Source organism: Pleurodeles waltl, chromosome 5 (assembly GCF_031143425.1).
Source record: "Pleurodeles waltl isolate 20211129_DDA chromosome 5, aPleWal1.hap1.20221129, whole genome shotgun sequence".
NCBI classification, from domain to species: Eukaryota; Metazoa; Chordata; class Amphibia; order Caudata; family Salamandridae; genus Pleurodeles; species Pleurodeles waltl.
In genome coordinates this window covers 1495033915-1495058970 of record NC_090444.1, presented here as the reverse complement: position 1 = coordinate 1495058970, position 25056 = coordinate 1495033915, and positions in this window count along the sequence as shown.

Here is a 25056-nt window from a genome sequence, read left to right as displayed (position 1 = left end):
AACCTCACAATCCTGTTTCGGCTGCTACATTAGCCCGGTGGGTTAAATGGCTGATGTCCTTGGCTGGTATAGATACTTCCATGTTTGGAGCCCACTCCTCCAGGGGTGCCATGGCTTCCAAAGCTTTTTGAGTGGGTTCCCGTTTAGAGGATATTCTCAAGTCTGCAGATTGGTCTAATGACAATGGTGGTCATTACAACCCTGGCGGTCGGTGTTAAAGCGGCGGTAAGACCGCCAACAGGCCGGCGGTAAAAAATTTTCAATTACGACCATGGCGGAAACCGCCAACAAAGTCAACAACGTTAACACTCCGACTGCCACAGCGGTACAAACAAACAGCGAGGCGGTCACCGCCAACAGACAGGCGAGAGACAATGTACCGCCTACACTATTATGACAGGCCAATCTGCCACCTTTTCCGGGGCAGATTCATCGCAGATAAAAACATGTCGAAAACAGGAATTCCGAAGGAAAAACGCTCACCTCTACACCCCAAGAGGAACGAGGACGTCATGGATCCGGAACTCCAAAACCCACCAGCAATAGTCTTTCTGCTCCTCTACCAGGAGCACGAACGCCGGCAGCGAAGACCACAGTGAGTACTGCACCTACGACATAGGGGAGGGGGAGGGAAAAAACAGGGACATGCAACATGCAACACCCCCACCCTCACCCTCACCCACCACAACACACACACTAATGCATATAAATACATCACAGTTACACCCTCCTAACCCCCCCGGAAGAATGCAAAGACAATAGAAAATGAGTGTAACCATTGTAATATATTAAAAGCAAGTAGGCAGAAACATGTATATACACCATGTACAAAATATATACCTAGCATAGTAGTCTAGGTAGTGCTCTAATAAAGTCCGTGGAACACTGGGACCACACGGTATGTGCGAGGCCCACACAAGATCCCCGACTGATGGAGAGAACACTGCAGGGGCATCAGAGAACAACTAAACAGGCACTTCAGGGGGAGGGAAAGGGGGGCACCTCAGCCGCTTGAGTGCACGATGCCAAATCCACGAGGGGGCCACATGCCCACTGCTCAATCCTGGGGAGTGCAAAGCCACAGTCTCACAAGTCTCTCTAGTGGGTGGTTTACCCACTGTTCAATCCTGGGGAGTGCAAAGCCACAGTCTCACAAGTCTCTCCAGTGGGTGGTTTGCCCAATATTCAATCCTGGGGAGTGCAAAGCCACAGTCTCTCAAGTGGATGACAGTCTCCACTGGTTCTGGAGGGGGCTTTGTGCCCAGAGTGTTTCATCCTGCTAAGGACAGAGGTAGTGGATGACAGTCTCCACTGGTTCTGGAGGGGGCTTTGTGCCTCCTTGGCAGCGGGGATGATGGCGGTCTTCTCTGCCATGCTGCTCTTCCCAGACTTTCCTTGTTTCTTGTGGCCCTTCCCCGCCTTGGGGGGTGTCACAGCTGAGTCCACACTCCCACCGGGACCCCTGGGAGCAGCTTTGGTGGCTGGAGTCTTTCCCCTCTCCCGCCGGGTACTGGCCAACTTCTGATGCTTCACAGGTGGGGGACTGCCTGTGCTGTGGCTCCGTGCCACACTGGCTGCCCTGGTGGCCGGTGCACTCCATATTCCGGTGACTACAGGCACGACTGGTCCCGAAGATGTTGTGGCTGAGGTGCTAGTTAGGGACCTAGGAGACGGACGGGGTGGGGCAGGTGTGGGAAGGAGGTCAAGGTTGGACAGGAAACGTTTTTTTGACACACTGGAACGGGTAGCTGGAGGGTGTTTGGGAGTGGAGGAAGAGGTGGTGTTTGTAGGAGGTATTCGTTTGCTGACTTTAGGTGAAGTTGCATGCGCTGAAGGCTGTTGTGAGGTGGATGGCTGTTGGGTGGGTGTGTGCCTGCGTTTGTGTTTCTTGGGAGGGGGCGTCACAGACACACTGGGAGAGGACACAGGGGACGTGTGAATGGTAGTGGGGGTGGTGACTGCACGTGAGCGGGGTGTGTTGGTGGGTGTGCTGGAGAGGGACGTAGTGGCTGTAGAGGTAGTGCATGCAGGTATGAGTGTAGACGAGACTGGGAGGGAGGAGGGAGATGAGGAGGAGGGGGACACAGTGGAGGCAGTGGATGTTGGTGTGTCTGCATGTGTGTGATGCTTGCGTGAGTGCCTGTGGGATGTGTGTTGCTTATGTTTCCCTGAGCTTCCCTTGTGTGTTGAGGTGTGTGCATGCTGGTCTGTAGGTGTGCTTGGGATAGGCTGAGGTACAGGGGATTGGGTCTGGGTGGAGGAAGTTGGAGGGGGGAGGCTAGACACAGGGACAATGGCTGCCATCAGTGCTGAGGCCAGAGTCTGAAAAGCTTGCTGAAGGCCCACCTGACCAGAATGAATGCCCTCCAGGAATGCATTTGTTTGTTGGAACTGCCTTACTACACCCTGGGTGGCATTCAAAATGGTAGACTGCCAAACAGTGAGGGACCTGAGGAGGTCAATGGCCTCCTCACTGAGGGCAGCAGGGGTGACTGGGGCAGGGCCTGAGGTGCCTGGGGCGAAGGTGATGCCCACCCTCCCGGGTGAGCGGGCACAGGGCGAAGGCTGAGGGGCTGCTGGGAGGGCGGTGCTGGAAGGGGGGGTGGCGGCTGTACCTGTAGCTGGGGGGGCACAGATGTTGTCCCTGCCGTGGAGCTCCCCTCGCCCTCCTTCCCACTGGTGAAGTCCGAGTCCGTAGTGTGGCCCTCCATGGCCATGTGGGATGCAGCCCCCTGGTGCTCCGGTGCCACTGCTCCTCCGCCTGATAATGCTAATGCACACAAGAACAGGGAGACCACAAAAAGGGGGACGACGACAGAAGAAAGACATGTTGAGTGCATGCATTACCGCTACCGTTGGCGGACACGACAGACACAGAAGCCCCCTGCACTATGCTGCGCTCTTGGGCTCCACTGTTCAATTCCTGGAAATGCCCTACAAGGCTATGGACGACATCTGCACACATAGATGACACATGGGCATGACTATGTGTACTTGGCACTCTACAGTGGTGAGCTGGAGTGCCACATGGCCTCCCTTATGGAGGGACCTTGCCTACGGAACTCGCCCTGGCCTAGGTAAACCCACAGCCCACCTCCCCCACCCAGACCCCTCCACTGCGCGCAAAGTCAGCAGAATGAGAGTGTACTCACCCCCTTGTGTCTGCTGTGATGCCCTCAAGCGCCCGTCCAACTCCGGGTAGGCCACTGCCAGGATCCTGAATATCAGGGGGGTCATGGTGCGACGGGCACCCCTTCCACGTTGGGAGGCCATCCCCAGCTGAGCCTCCGCCGTCTTCTTGCTCCAGCGGCGAATGTCCTCCCATCTTTTCCAGCAGTGGGTGCTCCGTCTGTGGTAGACCCCCAGGGTCCGGACATCCTTGTCGATGGCGCGCCAAATATCTTTTTCTGGTGGGCGCTGACCTACATGAAATGTACAGGGGGAAGAGTACGTTATTACCAACTGCACCATCAAAGTGATTGGCCCCATCCCTACCATTGCCATGTGGCACATGCATTCACCGTCGTTTCATGCACACCGCACTCTCCCCCCTTCCTTCTTACATCCAGACCTCTCCACACAGGCATAGCCCATACAGCATGCTCCCAGTGTACTTACCTGTTTGTCTGGAGGACCGTAGAGTAGCGTGTGCTGGGGGAGTACCACATCCACGAGTTTCTCCAACTCCTCCGATGTGAAGGCATGGGTCCTTTCCCCAGACACTCGAGCCATTGTCTCTTCCAGACCGAGGTCAGAGCAGCACTTGCAGTGTAGGTCCTCTCCTGTCGAAGATCAGGTATTGAGTGAATGAACAGATAGAAAATGGCAGTCACGTCCGCGGCAGTGCGTACCGTACATCGTCATTGGCTCCTGGGACCCATAGGGTCCAATGCTAACCAATGCAGCATTGCGCCTCGGTCTTCGACCGCCTACCACGACAGTGTACAACGCCAGCGCAGTTACCTCACATCCCATTGTCTCACTTTAGGGGTCAGTCAGCCGCCATTTCAGGGGCCCACATGGATTAATTTTCAACTGCGTCACACATACCTAGGCCTAGACTCAACACACATACATGCCACCTTTTCTGTATGAATGGTGTTCTGTGTAAGCTGTGGGTACGTACCTCTGAGTTGTTTGACTCTGTGCTCGCTGTTGTCCTTCATAGGCACCGTCCGCTGGGACATGTGAGGAGATGGCAGCATCCTCCGGTGTACCGACCGTTGGAGGATCTGTCGACAATGGAGGAAAGACATGTTATAATCACATACAGGCTTGATTGTGCCACAATCCAGGAACTGTGTACCCAGTTGGAGCCAGACCTGATGTCAGCTATCCGCCATCCCACAGGAATCCCCCCTCAAGTGCAGGTGCTGTCAGTACTCCATTTCCTTGCAAGTGGGTCATTTCTAACAACAGTGGCCATAGCGTCAGGGATGTCCCAGCCTATATTTTCCAACGTGTTGTCCAGAGTGTTGTCTGCCCTGCTGAAACACATGCGGAGCTACATCTTTTTCCCTCAGGTTGAGGATTTGCCTTCAGTGAAACATGATTTCTATGCCCTGGGACATATCCCCAACATCATAGGTGCCATTGATGGGACCCATGTGGCTTTGGTCCCCCCCCCACAGGAGTGAACAGATGTACAGAAACAGGAAGAGTTATCATTCAATGAATGTACAGATGGTATGATTGGCCGACCAGTACATTTCCCATGTGAATGCCATGTTACCTGGCTCAGTGCACGACGCCTACATCCTGCGGAATAGCAGCATCCCTTATGTGATGGGGCAACTCCAGAGGCACCGTGTGTGGCTATTAGGTGAGCACCTGGGAGCAAGACAGTGGGAATGGTTGTCTGGGTCTGGGGATATCCCTATAGGTTAGTGCATGTCTAACAGTTGTTGCTCGGCATTTGCAGGTGACTCTGGTTACCCCAACCTGTCATGGCTACTGACCCCAGTGAGGAATCCCAGGACAAGGGCAGAGGAACGCTACAATGAGGCCCATGGGCGAACTAGGAAGGTGATCGAGCAGACCTTCGGTCTCCTGAAGGCCAGGTTCCGGTGCCTCCATATGACAGGTAGATCCCTATTCTACTCACCAAAGAAGGTGTGCCAGATCATCGTGGCCTGCTGTATGCTTCACAACTTGGCTTTGCGATGACAGGTGCCTTTTCTGCAGGAGGATGGTCCAGATGGCGGTGTTGTGGCAGCTGTGGAGCCTGTGGACAGTGAAGACGAGGAAGCAGAGGAAGAAGACATGAACAACAGGGACTCAGTGATCCAGCAATATTTCCAGTGAGACACAGGTAAGAGAACAGACCAGCCTACTTCATGTACTTTAACACTACTACCTCACTACTGTCTGTCCTTTTCACCCAGTGTGTTGGCACTGAGTTGTCACTTTCCCTTACGATTTCACAGATGTGGGCCCCACTGTGTGACATCTGCTTAGATTCCTCATGGACTAGAGCTGTGTGACATAGGTATGTTGACATTACAATTGTAAGAGCATTTTGTCACTGTAATTGCTAATACACTATTTCAAAATCACAGACAGACTCCAGATTGTTTTGTGCTTTAAGTGTGTTTATTTAAGTGCTCAATATTGGAGGGGGTAGTAAAATGGTAAGGGGTGATGGTGGAGGAATGTCCATGGCAGAGTCCAGTCTATAAGTTCCACAGGTGCATTGCCCATATGGGAATAGGAAGTGGAGCTGGGGCAGTTTCAATATGGACAGGGTGACAAAGTGGGACAGTGGGATGACATTCATGGTGGTCTCAATTCTTGGCGGCGGTCTTGGCATCGTGCTCTGTTTTTGTCCTGGATCTCAGGGACCGTTTGTGGGGTGGTTCTCCCTCCTCAGGGGGTGGGGTGCTGGTGTTGTGGTCCTGTGGCCGGGAGTCCTGTCCACTAGCGCCGGCGGAGGTGGTGGGCAGTTCATGGTCCATGCTAATTTCAGGGGCCCCTTGTAGTGCCACAGTGTCCCTCCTGGTGTTCACGAATTCCTTCAGCACCCCTATGATGGTGCCCAGGGTGGAGCTGATGGTTCTGAGTTCCTCCCTGAAGCCCATATACTGTTCCTCCTGCAGGCGCTGGGTCTCCTGAAACTTGGCCAGTACCGTTGCCATCGTCTCCTGGGAGTGGTGGTAGGCTCCCATGATGGAGGAGAGGGCCTCGTGAAGAGTGCCTTCCCTTGGCCTGTCCGCCCCCTGTTGCACAGCAGCCCTCCCAGTACTCCTGTGTTCCTGGGCCTTCCTCCCCTGGACTGGGTGCCCACTGCCACTGCCCCCAGGTCCCTGTTGTTGTTGGGGTGGTGGGTTAGCCTGGGTTCCCTGTAGTGGGGAACACACTGCTGATTGACGTGTCTTGGGGACGGGGGTATGGGCCCACTGGGTGGGTGCTGTGCTGGTTTTTCGAGAGGGGGGAAGGTCTGTAGTGGCCTGTGACTGGGTGTGGGGAACCGACTGTCCCGAGGTCCTCGATGGGCCAGTCATCTAGATCCAGTTGGACAGAGGTGCTGTCATCACTTTGGGCCTCTTCTGTTGGTGGTGTGGACATGTGTGGACCCTCCTGTCCGGTGACGTTAGGTAGGGGTCCTGCAGGGGTATAAAAGGATGGTTATTACAACCATGTGTGCCATGGTGTGCAATGGGTGGGTGACAGTGTACCCCAGTGCTTGTATTCCTGTGTGGGACCTTGTGTGATGATGGTTTAGGGGGTTGTATGGGTATGTGCAGGGGGCATGCTTTGGTGATGGGTGTCCATGCTTTGTTGTTGCATGCAGGGCTTGGTGTTAGGATGTGTGGTTTGTGATGTAGGGACATTTGTGAGGAGTTAGAGTGATGGGGGTGAGGGTGGGGGTGTGTGCTGGCATGCAGGTAGGGTGGGGGATGTACTGGTTAAGATTTGACATACTAGAGTCGATTACTCCACCTTCTCCTGCGAGGCCCTCAGGATGCAGAATCGCCGGTACCTGCTCCTCCCATGTTGTTAGTTGTGGGGTAGGAGGTGGGAGTCCGCCGCCAGTCCGCTGAACCGCCAGGTGGTGTCTGGAGACCACGAACGCACCTTCCCCTGTAGGTCGTTCCACCTCTTCCTGATGTCCTCCCGATTTCTTGGGTGCTGTCCCACTGCGTTTACCCTGTCCAATATTCTTCGCCATAGCTCCATCTTCCTTGCAATGGAGTTGTGCTGCACCTGTGATCCGAATAGCTGTGGCTCTACCCGGACGATTTCCTCCACCATGACCCTGAGCTCCTCCTCCGAGAACCTGGGGTGTCTTTGCTGTGCCATGGGGTGGTGTAGGTGATGTGTGGGGTGGAGTGTGTGGTGATAAGTGTGCTGATATGTAGTGGTGTGTTGTGTGAGGTGCGTGGAACTTCTGTGGGTGATGGTGTTGTGTGCCTGTGGATGCTGTTGTTCTTGCTTGTGCTGTCTCTCTCTGGCCTTCTTTTGGAATTTTTGGTAGTAGGGGTTTGTGGGGGATGTGGGTGTGTGTTTTATATTGTATTGGGTGTGTGGGAGTGGTTTGTGTATGTGTATCAGGTGTGTGTATTTGGAATTGTCCAATGTGGCTGTGTTTTGTAAATGTGTGTGTATTTTGAGCGCAGCGGTGTGTACCGCCAATGGAATACAGCGGTTGAAAGACCGCCGCGTGGATTCGTGTGTCGTGATAGACTGGCCGTATTTCTGTTGGCGTGACGGTGGAGGTTTTGTTTTCGCCAGTTTATCACTGACCTTTGATGTGGCGGACTTGTGTGGGTGTCTGAATTTTGGCGGATTCCGAGCTGAGGGTCATAATAGCTGTGGCAGAATTCCGCGGCAGCGGCGGTGTGATGGTGGTCTTCTGCAACGCGGTAAGCGGCTTTTACCGCCAATGTTGTAATGAGGGCCAATGTATTTAAAGTTTGTTACTGTAAACCTGTTGATAATGTTTTATTGAATGTAATTAATATGCTTTGAACTTGCATAATATGAGCCTCCATTCTTGTCATAAAATTTTGATTTTCGTATTTCTATGACGGAAAGTATTCATTTTATGAAAGACATGGAGGCGAGCATTATCCCTCCACTTATCTTAACTTTGTTTATTCCCCCCCCCCTTCTCTAGCCCCATTGGCCATCACTCAACCTTCTACCTAGGACTTCGGCTTACGCTTCGCCTTCTACTCATTATACTGACAAAACGCCACTCACTGCTCCTTTTTCTGTGGATCAAACTTTCCAGGATCTTTCATGCTTATCCCGGACTTTGAACTTTTGTTCTGATGTTCTATCTTTCCTTATGGCAATTCTAATTTTATTTACCTATTTCCATTGTTTAATGCCAATTGACTCTCTCGCAAGAAAAGAGGGCTGTTCGCAGTCAAGTGATGTCACAATGTATATGTTCATAATATGATTGGTGTACAGTATTTGGACTATGTTTTTATTCCTTTTGGCTCTGGTTCTCTGGCCTTCTGGGAATTGTAGTATGTTTCTTGACTGCTGCTTTTTATTAAAGTGAGAAAAGAAACGCATAATACTCACCTCTGTGTCTTTAATAAAATTAAGACTTTCCGTCATAGAAATAGGAAAATCTACATTACCCCACATATTACATTCGGTACGGCACGTTCCTTGCCATTATTGATACTATCTCTACAACATATGCAATGATATCATTGTTGACAAAGCTGTGCATGCATTGGCACAAATTATAATAACCATAGGGCATGAGTTGTAGTTACTTGAGAAAACCATAACCAGTGGATTTCAGTGGTCTTATAAATTTAAAACAGTATGTTTTAACTGACATTTCTACCTAACTATAATGTCCCTTTATCCTTTGTTTTGTCAGTGAAAAAACACATTTAGGATTGCTCTGCCTCTGTGTGAGAATTCATGCCATCACTTGTCACAAGATAAGTGTCACCTAAGGCTGAATTACAGGCAGCACTACACCAAATAAAGCTGCAGCCTGCAGCTGAAGAGGGCTCCAAGAGGCTGGTTGCCCTTTCTGCGAGGAGCCTCTGAACAGGGCTTGCTGATGAGGAGAATAACTTAGCAGGAGTGACCAATAAGTGAGGCTGACTGGTGATGCACCCTGGGTTGTTTAGTGAGCAGATAGGTCTCAGTTTCCTCTTGGTTCTCAGGGCACATTTGGGCTGAGTCCCAGGTTTTAGTTTTAGGTATTTTAGCACCACCTCCTCGGATCCAGCACTAGGTGAGTACCACCTGGAGGACAGAACTCGCTTCAGGCAAAGTCCAAGTGCAAGGTTCAAGTTGATAGAAATGTTTGTGTCCCTGTAGTTCAAAAAAGGAAACCAGACAACTAGATGTCGGAGTCAGTAGTACTTCCATTGTAGTAGTCCTGGATCTTGTGACCCAGAACACACACTGCAGTTAAGAAATTGCTAGGACAAGAAAATGTAATCTCCGTAAAAGTGGTATTTTCAGAATTGGGACTTAAAATTCAACTTTACCATTCCAAAGGATTTTAAAATACAATTCTTTTGTGGCCAAACATGGCATTTCTACTTGTATCCTAACAAAAATGATAATTTATTACATTTAAAAGGGTAACCCACTGTTATCCTATGGGAGGGGTAGTAGTAATACATTATTTTGGGAGTTTTTTTCACTACCACAACATGGAAAACCTAGAGGGACATGGTCACATGTTTACATACACTGCACCCTGCCCCATCAGCTGTTTAAGGTCTACCCTATGGATGACCTATATGTATTAATGAGTAAACTTAAGGTCAGGCAAAAGGATTCTTTTGTCATGACAAACTGGCAATTTAAAATTGTTCACGGGTTGGAATGGCAAGTCTGAGACATATTTAAATATTCTACCAAAATTAGTGGCACTCAAATTGCTGCGAGCCCACATTTAGCATTTTAATTTTTCAGGCTCTTGGCACATGTAGTACTACTTTTATTGAGAAGTATAAGTAAATTAAATGTGCCAATTGGATGTACGCCAATTTTATCATGCTTAAGAAGAGAGCACAAGCACATTAGCAATGGTAATATGCAGAGTTCCAAGGCAAACAAAAACTGAAATCAGAACATAGGAGGGGTGAAGGCAAAACATTTGGGAATAACCTTGAAAGGGCTATGAAAGGTTTTATGCAGAAAAAGTATAACCTTATAACAGTGGCAATTTCATAATACGAATTTCAAATCTGACTTGATCGTTAGATTGGATTTAAATTACTATTAATTGCAGTCCTTGATTCAGGATTCTAGCTGTTCCCAAACTGCATTTTATGGTGTTATAATGTACCCTCATGCTTTTTTCTCGGAGAAAAATTCTTCCCACAGTAAAATATGAATTTGAGGTGTTTTTTTTACTGCCAGGACATTTAAAACATAACAGCAAATGTCCTACCTTTTGAATACCGTGCATCCTGCCCAATGGGCATTTAGGGGCTAATTTAGAGTTGACTTCTAAGTATTAAAAAGGGAGGTGAAGTCCTGGCAAAAGGTTTATTTAGCCAAGTCAAATTTACACACTCAAGTGGTCATTCTGACTTTGGCGGTCTTTACCGAAGACCACTGTGTAAGTGGGTGCCGAAAGACCGCCAGTGATGGCAGTCTGAAGACTGCTGTATTACGAGTCACCAAAACAACATCACCAAGAAAACACCAGAAAAAGTGACACAGTCGGCCTGAACGACGGTGTGAAAGAGGCGTCTGCACAACCAGCAGCGCCACGCAGAGAATATCCCGTCTGCCAAATCACGAATCACAAATCAGCACCCCTGTCTTAGCACAGCAGCAAGCCATTGGCGGTCCGAACCGCCGTGGGAAAAAAGCACCTCCACCAGAGCACTGCACCACATTGGACAATACTAATACCCCACACCTAATACACATACACACACACCTAACCGCAGCACTACAAAACACACCCCCACACATGCCCAGAAAAATTGACATAGCGAGGCAAGAGCACATTGACAGAAGGCACTGTACCTAGATATTACAGGCCCCATCACACTGAACATGCATCACACAACACACAAAACACAAAATCAAGAGAAACACAACAGGCACATCACCACTGCACACACACACCACTAACCACACACACATCTATTACCCAAACTCACACCAACAAACAGCACATCCAGCATCCTTGCATAACACACACCCCATCACCCACAACACAACCACCATGGCACCACAAAAAAAACCACGAATCACAGACGAGGAGCTGAGGGTCATGGTTGACGAAATCACCAGAGTGGAGCCGCAACTGTTTGGAGCACAGGTCAAGCAGACATCCATAGTCCCGAAAATTGACTTATGGCAGAGGATCGTCATCAGGTTGAACGCTGTGAGAAATCATCCATACACAAGGGAGGACATTAGGAAGAGGTGTAATTACCTACAGGGGAAGGTACGGACCATGTCGTTCAGGCACAAACTTACCATCTTGAGGACTGGTGGTGGGCCTCCTCCACCTCCATCAGAATTATCATCTTGGGAGGAGAAGGTCTTGGCCATCCTATACCCAGAGGGGATGACGGGAATACCTAGTAGACTGGACACCGGTAAGTCAACTACACACCCCAGCCAACATGTACCCCTCTACAGCACGTATCCCATACCCTCTCACCCCCTCACACCACCCTAACATGCACAAACTCGCCATCGACCCAATAACCACCCTTGCATACCACAGCTCCCTGCTAACACCATTCCCTCATAGGCCCACCTAGTGCATGGATACCCCACACTCATCAAGTACTACAACTACCACAAAGCAACACTCCTTACCCTTGCATGACTGCTAAATCCACTTCACATCTGTGCACCTGCACGTAAAACCATGTCACCATCCTCCACCAACAAGTAATGAGAATGCACATCAGTACATGAAAAGGACAGTAACAAGACCAATACCAACTACTGACCAAAATAGAACCATTGGAACATTCCACTGATGCAAACACAAGCAGTAGTCTAGTAACTGTCAATGCCATTACTGCCCTGCAAATCCAGACAATGATGGCATACAACCATGTGTATCACTTGTACAATACCATCATTTGACACAATACCTCTCATTCCAAAGTTCTCCCAAGTACTTCTACACATTAGAGGATGTCAGTGACAGAAAGCCCAGCCCTGGAACAGGTCCACTACAGGAGGAATCCCCTGGATATCTGGATAAGGATAAGGTACCTGGCTCATCAGGCATGAGTGGTCAGTCCACCACCACCGGCCTCACCCTGCCCACAGCTCAAACCACCTCCCCTGTGGCATCCATTGCACAGCAGAGCCCACCTTCCGAAACCTGTGCCCCAAGGTCACATCAAACATCAGTGTGTCCCATAGGACAGGGGCATGAGTCAACATTGCAATCCCAAGACAATGACGGGCCTGGTGTCAGTGGGAGGGGGTGCACTGCACCTGGGGCACAGGCACAAGGGGCAAGGGCCAGTGGGAGGACAATCATGGGCAAAGGACAAGACAGTAACAAGACACGACTGGACAGAAGGCCAGCTCAAGAGTCCTGGGAGCCTACCAGCAATCCCAGGACATGATGGGAAAGACACTCATTGCCTTGCAGGAGACCCAAAGACTGCAGGGAGAATACCACCAGGAGGCCATGCAGCAGTAGTGGGGTCTCAGTGCCACCATGGTCTCCATGTTAGGGGAGTTCAAGGAACTCAACACTATCCTGCGTACATCCTCCATCCAACAGCAGGCCCCATCCAGTAGTCACACAACACCACTTCCCTCTACATTGGCACCTGCTACTGGAATGGAGGCCCAGCAGGAGAACCCATAGGCCACCAGCACCTCTACCCCTGACATTGAGGGACATCCCCGTAAAAGAGGTCAGCCATCCAGACATCCTGCAGGACCTAAGGCAAAGACCAGTCCCCAAACCAGGTGATCCCTCTCTTGACCTGTCACCCTTTTGTGCCACTGTTACACCCTGTTGGCTGTCCAATGCCAATTTCCCATCATCCCAAAGCTAATGGATACAGGACCTGTGAAACATACAGATGGATCACCCACTCTGATCTTCAGCTACACCAAGTCCCCACTCCTCTAGACTATGAAGTATAACACTCAATAAACACCAATTAGCACAAGTCATGGTACATGTGTCTTCATTGTTTCAAGGGACATTTCTGTTTACAAGCAACAATTAAATACACATATCGGAACTACAAGAATGTCAAAGTGACAGATGTAGTAGGAATCACCAGCAGGTGTGTAAGTACATCCATATTGTACTAATATCCAGTGTCAAGGGTGCCAACAGGCATATCAGTAATCAGCTTACAAACAGACCTGTGACCTGAAGAGGGAAAATGATATGTAATAAGGATCACAGTTATAGGGTACGTACTTCATATCCATACATCAACAGCTGTAGAACCCAAATACAGGATGATTGCCCCAGCAGCTATGATACCATATATGTAAGGGCCTGCATTGTCACTCAGACACATGTGTAGGAAAGGAAAGATTTCACATAGGTGACATCGTCTACAGATCACCTCCTTGAGTACCCAGAAACAGGTAGTTGTCGCACACCAGCTGACAATGCAGCATGTTAGGCCTATACAGCAGGAAAAAGACTGATAAGTCCTCCTTACATTTACCCAAACACTTAGAATGAGGATCCAAAACCTTTGGTACAACCATGGTTCGTTATGGCACCAGCATTTCACACATGTTATTGGCAGCAATGCATTTACACTACCCCTCATGGTAAGTCAGCATTTTTTCAGGGTCAGAAACCAAGATGGACGACAGTAGTCTCCACACACACCTTGATGCATGCAAACTCTGAGTACAGACTAGCTTTACCAATACATAGTCCAAGTGCACATGCCAAACAAATCATATATACCTGTTTATCATCTAAAGTAGTAACGAATCAGGTCAGTCCTGTTGTCATGTACCTCATCATCGTCTGCCTCCTCTTCAGTATCAGAGTCACTGGCCTCAACCACTGCTCCAGCATCAATGTCCCCCTCTTCCAACAGTGGGATGTGCCTTCTGAGGGCCAGATTATGGAGCATGCAGCATGCAACCACCATCTTGTAGACTTTTCCTGGTCGGTATTGCAGGGCACCACTGGAAACATAGAGGCAACGAAATCTAGCTTTCAAGAGGCTGAAAGTCCTCTCAATCACCTACCTTGTCCGGCCATGTGCCTCATTGTACCTGTTCTCCTCTCCTGCAGTTGGTTGTCTAACAGGTGTGAGGAGCCAGGGCAGGTTGGGGTATCCAGAGTCACCTGTGTGGAAAAGGAGATATGACGATAGCTAACAATGCTAGGCAGAGTGCAGACTGTTTAGGGGGGATATTAAATGTCTGACATGGAGAGTAGTACACATATCTATTAGCCAGACCCTTTCTACCTGGAGCTGTAATATTAATGCAGGGACACTTCTGTTCCACACTACGTAGGAATCATGTACCTAACCAGGGAATCTTACTGTTACATGTGTTATGTACTCGTCTGCAAGAAACACCACTTGTAAATTGAGCAAAAATGTACTCTTCCCGTTTCTGTAGACCTGTTCATTGGCCCTCGGAGGTACCAAGGTGATGTGAATCCCATCAATTGCCCATATTACATGTGGGAGGTGTGATATATTGTAGAAGGCTGCTTTAACAGTGGGCAATTCAGCACGTTGTAGGAACTTCATGTACCTGTTCACATGCTTGAGTAGGACATCCAGCACATCCTGTAACACCTCATTGAACTTGGGCTGTGACATTCCTGCAGCCAGTCCCACGGTCACCTGAAATAAGCCAATGGCCAGAAAATGCAACACTGCCAACACCTGCACTGTTGGAGGAATGGCATGCGGATTTCTCAAAGCCAGCAGGAGGTCTGGCTCCAACTGGGCGATCAGTTCCCTGATGGACACACAGTTCAGTCGAAAGGTCATGATGATGTGGTGCTCTTCCATGGTTTCAAATCTACTAGGGGCAAGTAAACTGGTGCATTGCTCATCCCTCCATTTTGGTGGTATAGAGGCAGGGAGACAAACAACAATCTGGGCACCTTTCACAATGTTGTGAACTAAGCATGACATATGACAATCATGAAGTATTGGTCATGTAAGTTGGCTGACATGTTGTGGAAAGACACATTACTCCACACTCCTTTCCTAGCCAGACAATGCCACATAATCCCTGTGACAAAGGATGTGTAGAGGATATGTAAACATAGACTTTCCATGTGTTCCACCATACGGATTATCAATACAAACACATGTTGTGACAAGTGTGGTGATGTCACCTGACACCCACTTCATATGTGATTATTCACAAAATGTAACCTACATGAATCATTTTGTGATGATATGCAGGTAATGATGCAGTGTGAACCCAGGACAGGCATGTAACATACTAAAATGGCATCCACTTGTCCTGCATGCATTGGACAGATGGAAGTGACCTCATTTCACCGCCGGCACTCATCACGTGGAAGGCGGTCGGAACTGCCGTGCAACTCTTCATTGGCTACCATTGACATCTATGGGAAACTGGGACCAACAACGATCACCACCGGTGCTGTCGGTCATGACCACTGTGGTCATGATTGCCATTTTTTATGAGCAAGCTCACTTGACTCCTGGCATTTGGGCAAGGAAGACCTCCACTTTGTGTGCCGCTGTGTCCTGAATCTTGAAGTAACAATGGCACACACTGCAGGGGCTAGGGCCCCAGCCTTCACAGCTGAGGAGCTGGATAAACTGGTGGAATGGAGCCTACACCTGGATGGGTGGTTGTATGGGGCTCCAGGTCAGAACAACATCCTTGTCCCACATTTCAGGTGGTGTTTGATGGCGAATGTGTGTGCACATTGACATGTGCTGACTGACTTGGGGTTTTGCATTCACATTATGTGTGTGGTATATTGGCAATGTGCACGGGCCGTGTATGTTGTGTGTCGCCAAAGGTTGTAGCTGTATTGGTATCATTTAAATCATGTCCTCATTTTTCGGGATGTTTCCCATGCCGGTCAGCGCCTACTAGAAAAAAGGGTTCTGAAGAGCCATCAGCAAAGATGTGCGGATCCTGGGGGTTCATAGCTGGTGGACCACCCACTGTAGGAATCGGTGAGAGGACCTGAGAAACTGGGCCCGGAAGACCGCAGAGGCCCAGCTGAGGACAGCCTCCCAACGTGGAAGGGGTGCCTGTTGGACCCAGACCCACATAATGTTCAGGCTTTTTACTGGCTTCATACTCCATGTCTGCATATACTGTAGTAATCCAAAGTGATCCTGTTGGCACTGTATTTGGGTACTGACAGGTATGTTTAGGTAACATTGCAATTGATTTAAGTACAATATCAATGGACATCTGTACCAAATATAAGCCACACATACCTCTCATTTAGTTTGTGTGCACAGTTCCACTGAGGTCAGATTTGTTTCATTCTGTCATGACTGACATGTAGTTGGGAATGTTAATGGGTTAAATTGTTGGATTTAGCCAGTTAGCCAGTTGACAAGCATGTATGACGTTTCAATCAGGTATCTAGGCTGCAGGGATGAGGTAATCAGTGATAAGTTTGGATATGGATTGCAGGACTCTACTGTTCATGACTGCAAAATGGGATCTTGTTTTCCTGACAAAGGCAAATGTGTGTATTGTTTGTATGTGAAGAGGATTTGTGGGTTTTTAACATTTCCTCCCTTTCTTTTACTTGCACCCTCCTTCTCTGTACACCTCAGTCTATGTGTGCATTAGCATAATCTTGGGAAGGAGGAAGGACACCAGCAAGTGGGGATGCAGTGGCTCTTGGGACCCAGGAGGCTGGCAACAGCGAACCCTAGGGGACCAGTGGGACGGAGGGCAAGGAGAGCACCACAGGGGAGACTGGAGCAACCACCAGATAAGATTTTGATTCCTCCTCCTATAGTGGATCCCTGGCAGTGGTGGACCCATCTGGGACCACCCCAGCACCATCCTTGCCTGTCACTTCACTTTCGAGCACCACTCTCCCTGTAGCTCCCCACCCAGTTGCCCATGCCCACTCACCCAGAAGGGTGGGTGTCTCCCTTGCTGCAGGCAACTCTGCCCCTGCCCCAATCATCACTGCTGCCATCAATGAGAAGACTCTTGACCTCCTGAGGTCCATCTCTGTGGGCAGACAACCATTGTGAATGACATCAAGGGACTGGCATCCCAGATGCAGCAGTCCAGTACCTACCTGGAAGGCATTCACGGTGCCTTGTCTGGCCTAAAGAGATCATTTCAGACTCTGGCCTCCTTGTTGATGGCAGCCAGAGTCCCTTCATCCTCCACCCCTCCCGAGCTACCTGTTTCTCCATCCACAACCCCTCTCCCTTCACCCATCCAGGACACACCTACAGACCAATATACACCCACTACACCAGACCAGGTATGCAATGACAAATATAAGCACCACAAACAAACCCACAGGCATGCGCACACACAACACACATCTGCATACACAAAAACAGACACTTCCCACACTGCCTCTCTCACAGTCACATCACCACTTACACCTGCCAGCACTGCATCATCACACACTGGTCCTGCTAGCATTACCGTCATACCCCCAATACCTATAACAGCAGACTCACAGACTCTCACATCACACACCACATCTGCACTCAATATGACTACCTTCTCTGCCACCTGCAGCACATTCACCTCACTTGCACACAGCACACCAACATTCACTCACACATCTTCCACTCCCTCTCTCTGTATCTCTACCCCTCCTCCCAAGATATGCACACGCACCTACTCACCCACCCAGCATACACCCACCACACACATGCACACACCAGCATCCACGTACAGCACACTAACACCTCACATGAGCCCTTCCTCTCCCGGCTACATTCATGTGACCACCCCTGTGTATCTCAAAATGTCATCCTTGCTGCCCTTTACCTCTTCCCTACTCCTGTCCTACCCCATGATGCCCCAAATGGCATGCCTCCTGCCCCTCTCAGGCCCTTCCATCTCCAATTCCTCTAGTGCCCCTTCTTGTGTTTCCCCTGCTCCTCCACCCAGCAAAAAGTCCACCCCTTTGCAGAGCCAAAGTTCCCCCACCCAAGCCCAGAGATACCCCCCTTCCAAATCCAAGCAACCCCCACCACCCCAAATCTCCTGAGATGCCTGCACGTCCAATTGATGCCCCTATGATGTGATGACCAATTCGCTGTCAGGAGTCAAGTTGGGGGCCATGATATGTGGACTATGGCCCTCATTCTGACCCTGGCGGTCGGCGGAGAGACGGCGGTCGGACCGCGAACAGACCGGCGGTATTAAAAATGGCATTCTGACCGCGGCGGTCCCCGCCGCGACCGACCGCTACTTCTCCACTCCGACCGCCGCGGCGGTCATGACCGCGGGGCTGGAGTTTGCGCACTCCGGCCCGGCGGTCGTCCCAAGACCGCCAAGGGTATTATGACCCTGCCTACCGCCGCGGTTTCTTGCGGGCGGGAACCGCCGTGCGAACCATGGCGGTAAGCACTATCGGGGCCAGGGAATTCCTTCCCTGGCACTGATAGGGGTCTCCCCCACCCCCCACTACCCACCCGAGTCCTCCCCCCACACCCTCCACCCCCCTGCCACCCCCCAGAGGTGGTACGAACCCCCTCCCCACCCCCACCCCGACATGCACATACATGTACCCCGACATGCACACACCCCCAACATGCACATATACACGCCCCCTACACACACATACACAACGGGGACACATACCCGCACACATACATGCCGACATGCGCACCTGCCAAACAGCACACATTACCCATAGACACAGCAGCACCCCCCGCCCGCATACACGCACTCACACACCCACTCTACACACTCACACGCACACCCCCATGCACGCCCACATCACACAACACCCCCCCACCCCCTCCCCTCACGGACGATCAACTTACCTTGTGCGTTGGTCCTCCGGGAGGCGACGGGAGCCATAGGGACGTGACCGCCAACAGAAGACCGCCAACAGAAGACCGCCACACAGAAATGTGGGTCGTAATTCTGTGGGCGGTGTTCTGCTGGCGTGGCGGTGGAGGTTGACCAGTCTCCACTTTCCCGCCGACCGCCAGTGTGGCTGCTGGCGGTTTTCCGGCGGAACGCTCCCAGCGGTCAGAATGCGCACAGCGGCACACCGCCGCGGTCGGCGGTCTTCACCGCGGCGGTAACTCAGCGGTCTTGCGAAAAGACCGCCAAGGTCAGAATGAGGGCCTATGTGTCTTGCAGTTCTGCACGTTGGACTTGCCATGTGGCACCATTGGTATATAGTTAATATTTATTGCTGTTGTTATATTACATCTGCCCACATTGCTGTGGTTGGCAAGATGAGAGGCTTGTTCTGGTTTCCTTCTACATGGTGGTGTGACATCTGTGTGCAACGGTGTGTGAAGTCTGTGTATGACATGTGTCTGTGTTGTTGCACGTGCTGGGTGGATGGGTTGTGCCCTGTGCATGTTGTTATGTGTCTGACTGCTTGCTTGTGGGATTGTATGGGGTGTTGTGTGAGTCCGTGTTGCATTTGTGGATTTTTTTGTATGTTGGTTGTACATGATGTGTCACCTGTGTCATTGTTTGGATGTGTGTCCACTGCTATTGATTGTGTGTCATTGCTACATACAGTTTTTTGTGTGTGTGGATGTGTGGTGTTTCACTACGTGCCTGTCTGTGACTGTGTTGAAGTGTTTGAGGTCCAGTTCTCATTGTGTGATTGTGGGGTGTTGTGTATGGATGTGTATGACAGTGTTGTGTGTGTTGTGCTGTGTGTTTGGCACGTATCTATTTGGCTTTGTGTGTGTATTGGGTACTCGGCTTTTACGTATTGTGAGTGTGTGTGTATATGTGTGTGCTGGTACAGTATGTCTGTATGCATGTGTGTGGCCTTTGCTGTCCATGCCACTACTGTGTGTTATTTGTGGGTATGTATCATGGCCATTTCTTCCACTATGTGCTAGGCGTACTTACGGTTGTTGTATTAATCATTGTTTCTGGCCCTGAATGTGTATGAAGAGATACAACGTGGGGAGGACTTGCAGTTCATTTGCCATGTCGGCCACAGACATGTCTGTGTACCTGGAGGTGACTGTCTCCTTTTGTACTTTTTGTTTCCACCAATATTTTCATTGCTGTCAGCATACCCCGGATATCCTGGCGTTCTGGTGACTCGTGATATAGTCGGCAGACATTGGTTACCGGCAGCCTGAATTTGGCTACCGCTGTCTGCTGCTGCTCATCTGCGGTGGCGGTACTGGCGGTAAGTTGTCTGTATTGCATTGGGATTACCACCTTACTTGTTATATGGCGTTTTGCACCGCACCCTAGTGGCGGTCTCACCACCACCACCGGCGTGGGTGTCCAGTTTGTGCCAAACTCGGAATTACCACCTAAGTTTGGTGGAGTAGGCCTGAAAGCATGCTTTGAAATTCCACTTTGGAGGTAGCACAAGCACATACTGCTGTATCATCTTCCCCACCTGCTACCTGGCAATGACTAGGCCACACACAGAACAATAAATCACATGTCTTTATTCCTTTGCTTGTACATGAGAATTACCACGTTCTAAATCAAGCTTTGATTACATTTTATTCCAGTGATTACGTCACACTGATACAAAGTCTGCGGGAAGCCAGAAAGGTTCTGTTCTAAATTATGAAAGACACTACATCCCCTGATACATTACAAATTACAAATGTTTGAGAAAATATTTTAGACATAAACAAATGTCAATATATAGAGCATAACAACTATATCTCTTCAATTAATCTTCTTGGCATTTCATTTTCATCAATTGTCCCAATCTTATTACTGGAAGCTATGAACTGCTATCTTCAATGTCAGCAATTGCCAACAGTGGTAAAGAATCAGCGACACTCACTGAGCTTTCAGAATCAGTCTTTCTTTCACCATCTCGAAGTAAAGACTGATGAGACACAGACCTGAAGTTAGAAGAGAATATGATAATAGACTTTGCAGGGTGCTGGTCAGTCACCCTGTGTCCTTTGGTAGACACTACTTGGAAAGGCTCAGCATTGTAAGGAGCATAGGATATTCTTTTGGATATCTGTTGAGTATTAAAGTCACAGGACTTTTACCTTTGGTTGAGTGTGGTGTCAAATAATAGGCTTGTAAAGCAGAATGCAATAATATAGGACAACTGGGCTGATTGCAGAACTTTGTGCCCCAATGTTTCACTAATACCGGTATTTTTCTTACTCTGATGGTGACTCAGGCACTGCTAGATAGTCCCAGGGCCTGTGCTCTGAATAAAATAGACATGCAAATTAGACTAATTATAATTGGATGTCCCAACCAACCTGTAAATCCCTATTATATGGTAGGGCATGTAGGTTCAGGGATCCCATCATAGGTAGTACTCCCATAGGTACCCTGAAGTGGTGTCCAGTGTCATTTTAAGGGCATGCCTGTCTTGCAAGTTGCTTTTAAGTTAAAGTTAAACCTAAATTCAATCTTGGAATTAAAAGTACTTCCAAAGTTCTAAACTACTTTATTTTTACATATAAGTCACACCTAAGGTATGTCCTAGGTGCCCTCAGGGTTAGGTGCAGAGTAATTATAAGCAGGGACTTTATAAAAGATGTTTTATAAGCCACAGTGAGGAAACAAATTGCTAAATTCATTTCCCACATTGTAGTAAATGGGCTCCACAGGCTGATATGGAAAGCCTTTATTTTAAAATAATAAAGTCGTGTTTTCCATAGGAAGGAACTAAATATGGCATCAAATTAAAAGTTATAATAAATTCAACAACTTGCCACTGTTGAATTTAATATAACATGTGTACCTGGAGGGAGTTTTAGAACTCTTCCTAAAAGTTAACAGTTTCAGCTCTGCAGTGCTCTTATCTGATTGGTCAGCCTCTTGCAGGCTAAGCCAGGCTGCCTTGATAAGGTGTGAAGTGGTCTGGGCTGAAACGAAGGAAGCATCTGGTGGAAGGAGATCTGCCTCAGCAGATGGTAGAACAGGATGGGGAGAGAGCAGCCAAACTGGCCTTCAAAGGAGGGAAGGACATTTGGGGCAGCAACTGTACGTCCCCCGTTTCCTGCAAACCCAGAGAGTCTGGTGCCCCTTCATGAGTTTAAAAGAGGGCTGGAAAGGGGTGTGTCAAGGTAAACATAGCCACACCAGTGGGTGGGCTCAGCCAGATCTAAACTCTAAGGCCCTTATTTATACTTTTTGGTGCAAAACTGCACTAACGCAGTTTTGCACCAAAAAGTTTAGCTCCGGCTTGCACTATTTCTGTGCACCAGCCGGGCATCATATTTATGGAGTGGTGCAAGCCGGTGCAAAGGGTAGGCTAGAGTAAAAAAAATAATGACTTTAGTCGGGTGGGGCAGGTGATATAGAAGAAGGGGGTTTAGCACCAAAAAATGACTTTAGGCAGGTTAGAGTAAAAAAAAAATGACTCTAACCAGATTTTCGTCATTTTATGGTGCTAAACCTACAATGCCACGTGAATCCTGCCTTAGAAAAGGTAGCAGTCATGCCCACAACCCCAATGGCCAGCGCAGTAGACAAGGGTCCCCTGGGCATGGCCATTGCACCCTGGGCCATGTATGGCACTTTAAAAAATAAAATGCAATACTTACCTGTACTTCTCTGTACTTACCTGGGATGGGGTCCTCCATCCTCCACACTTCCTCTGGTGTGGGTGGGGGTGCTCCTGGGGTCTGGGGAGGCCACCTGCGGGCTTACTCCATGGTGTTTCACCATGGAAATAGGCGCACGAGTCCCCTAACGCCTGCCGTGACTCAGGAGTTAAAATACGGGGCAAAGCAAGCTTTGCACCATTTTTTGACCCCTCCTCTCTCCCATGTACCATTTTTGCACAGGAGTATAAATATGGTGTTAAGGCCATAGAGTCATTTTTTGCATGGAAACGCCTACCTTGCATCTCATTAAGGCAAGGTAGGTTTCCACTTCCCAAAAATGACTTTAACTCCATACATTTGGTGCTAGACAGGTGTAGCACCAAAGTATAAATATGGATTTAGTTTTGCACCCAATTAGAGTAAAAAAAAAAAATTACGCTAATTCGGTGCAAACAGAGTATAAATATGCCCCTAAGATTGATTTTGCCATCTTGGATGTTGGAGGAATGTTGCTCCCTGGGAATGATTTTTGCCACACTTCCTAGGAAGTGGTCACTAAAGAGGGTGGTGGCCTGCACGTGACTGGAAAGAGCCCCCCCACTTTCCACCCCTGGAGGAGGATATGAGATTGGCAAAGCTGAACCCCACCTTAGATCCCTATAGGAACAAGACAAGAAGAAGGACTGCCCTGCTGAACCCCTGCTCCTCACCTGGACCCTGCACTCAGAACAACTGCACCAACTGCACAATTGGGCTTCACCAAGAAAAGGACTTTGACTGGCTTCTACTCCTTCAAGAAGGGACTCCCTGTATGCTACAGGTGGAAAATAGCTGATCAGAGTCCCCTGCATCAAGCCCTGAAGAAACTGACCAGGTGACCAGTGACCAGAGGTCATTTGTAAAATGTAGCAAGGTGCATTCTGGGAGTTGAAGTCCTAAACCCCAAGGAGCAACTCAGAGCTTCTGGAACCTTGGGGGGAGTTATGGACACCTGAAGAACCTCAACAGAGCTTCTGGAAGAAGATTCAGACATTTGGAGAAGTTTGCACAACTTTGGAAACAAGCTCCATAAGTGGACTGACCCAACTTCATGAGTCAAGCCGGCCAACGTTGACCGCGACCTGGCCTAACTTCCAGGTTTGTCCCACTGAAAAACTCAAGGGCCCCAGATTTCGAGGATTTTACCAGGGACTGGTGGAAAGGAAATCTGTCAGTGTTGCATCAAAATTGGTTTGCTGTGCAGGGTTGTCCGACGTCAGAGAGAAAAAGCTTCAAAAGTAAAAGTGTGACTGAGGTCTCCTGCACAGCATATCCGAAGAGGGCTCCACGGAGGTTGGTTTCAATTTTAAGTTCATCCCGTTGGAAGAGTTCCGTCACAAAAATCATCTAAGTTTGAACATAGAATCCTTCTACGAGGTTTCCTGCAATGCATGTCCAAAGAGAGCTCCAGGGAGGTCGGATCCGACTTGTGACTTCATCCCAGTGAAAAAAATATTCAAGAAAAAGACTATTCCCGAAGGTAAAACTCTATACTTTATGCATTTAACTAAATGGCATTGTTCTGGTTCCGAATTGGTGGTGACGTTGTTATTTTTACGAGTGAATCCAGTGAAGACTGGGATGTAACTATGGAATGACTATTTAGCAAATATATATATATATATATATATCGTAATCTCAGTGAATTTCCTTACACCGACAACAGCCATACCACAGCATCCATTTGTCACATCATAACGTTCATAAGACGAATATTACAGCAGCACACGGTTAATCCATATAATTTATTTTAAAGTGCAGTGCTTCGCCAAACAAAATGTCAATGCGGTTTGGCTGAATACCTTCCACTATCAATCACCTACTGATGGTCGTCACTAGGTAGTTATAGTGAGGACCAGGTTTCCAGAGAAAGAACATTTTTTGACTTGCCTGCATCTTTGGCACCGTTTGACTTATCTTCAAAAACAATTCTCAAGAAATGTGTGCAAGTGATTCTAGTTGCACATGGGAAGTTTTGGGGTGATCCATTAAGCGGGTGTCGAGAAAAAAGGGGGGGGGTAAAAAAATGTGTGTTTCCCATGTTAATTACCATTGGAGATTTGATTTTGGTACGCAGATTATGCTTTTACTTATTCAGTGTAAATCCATTCAGTAGTTTTTGAAATATTAAAGGAAAAATACATTTTGTACATCTAGGGTCGCGGATTTTACTTGACAACTTTGATAATAATACCAGCTTGTCCACGGAGCTGCTGAGCTCTGAATGGCTGCCAACACTTCAAACCAGGAAGTATTGGCAGCCATCTTATAAAGTAAAAAATGAAGACAAGGGGTCAGGGTAGGTACACCCTGACACCTTAGCCCTGGTGCTGTGGTCTCACAGAGACCCAGCCAGACCTAAAAATCATTTTTTAGAAAAATGTTGTTGCAGTTTCAC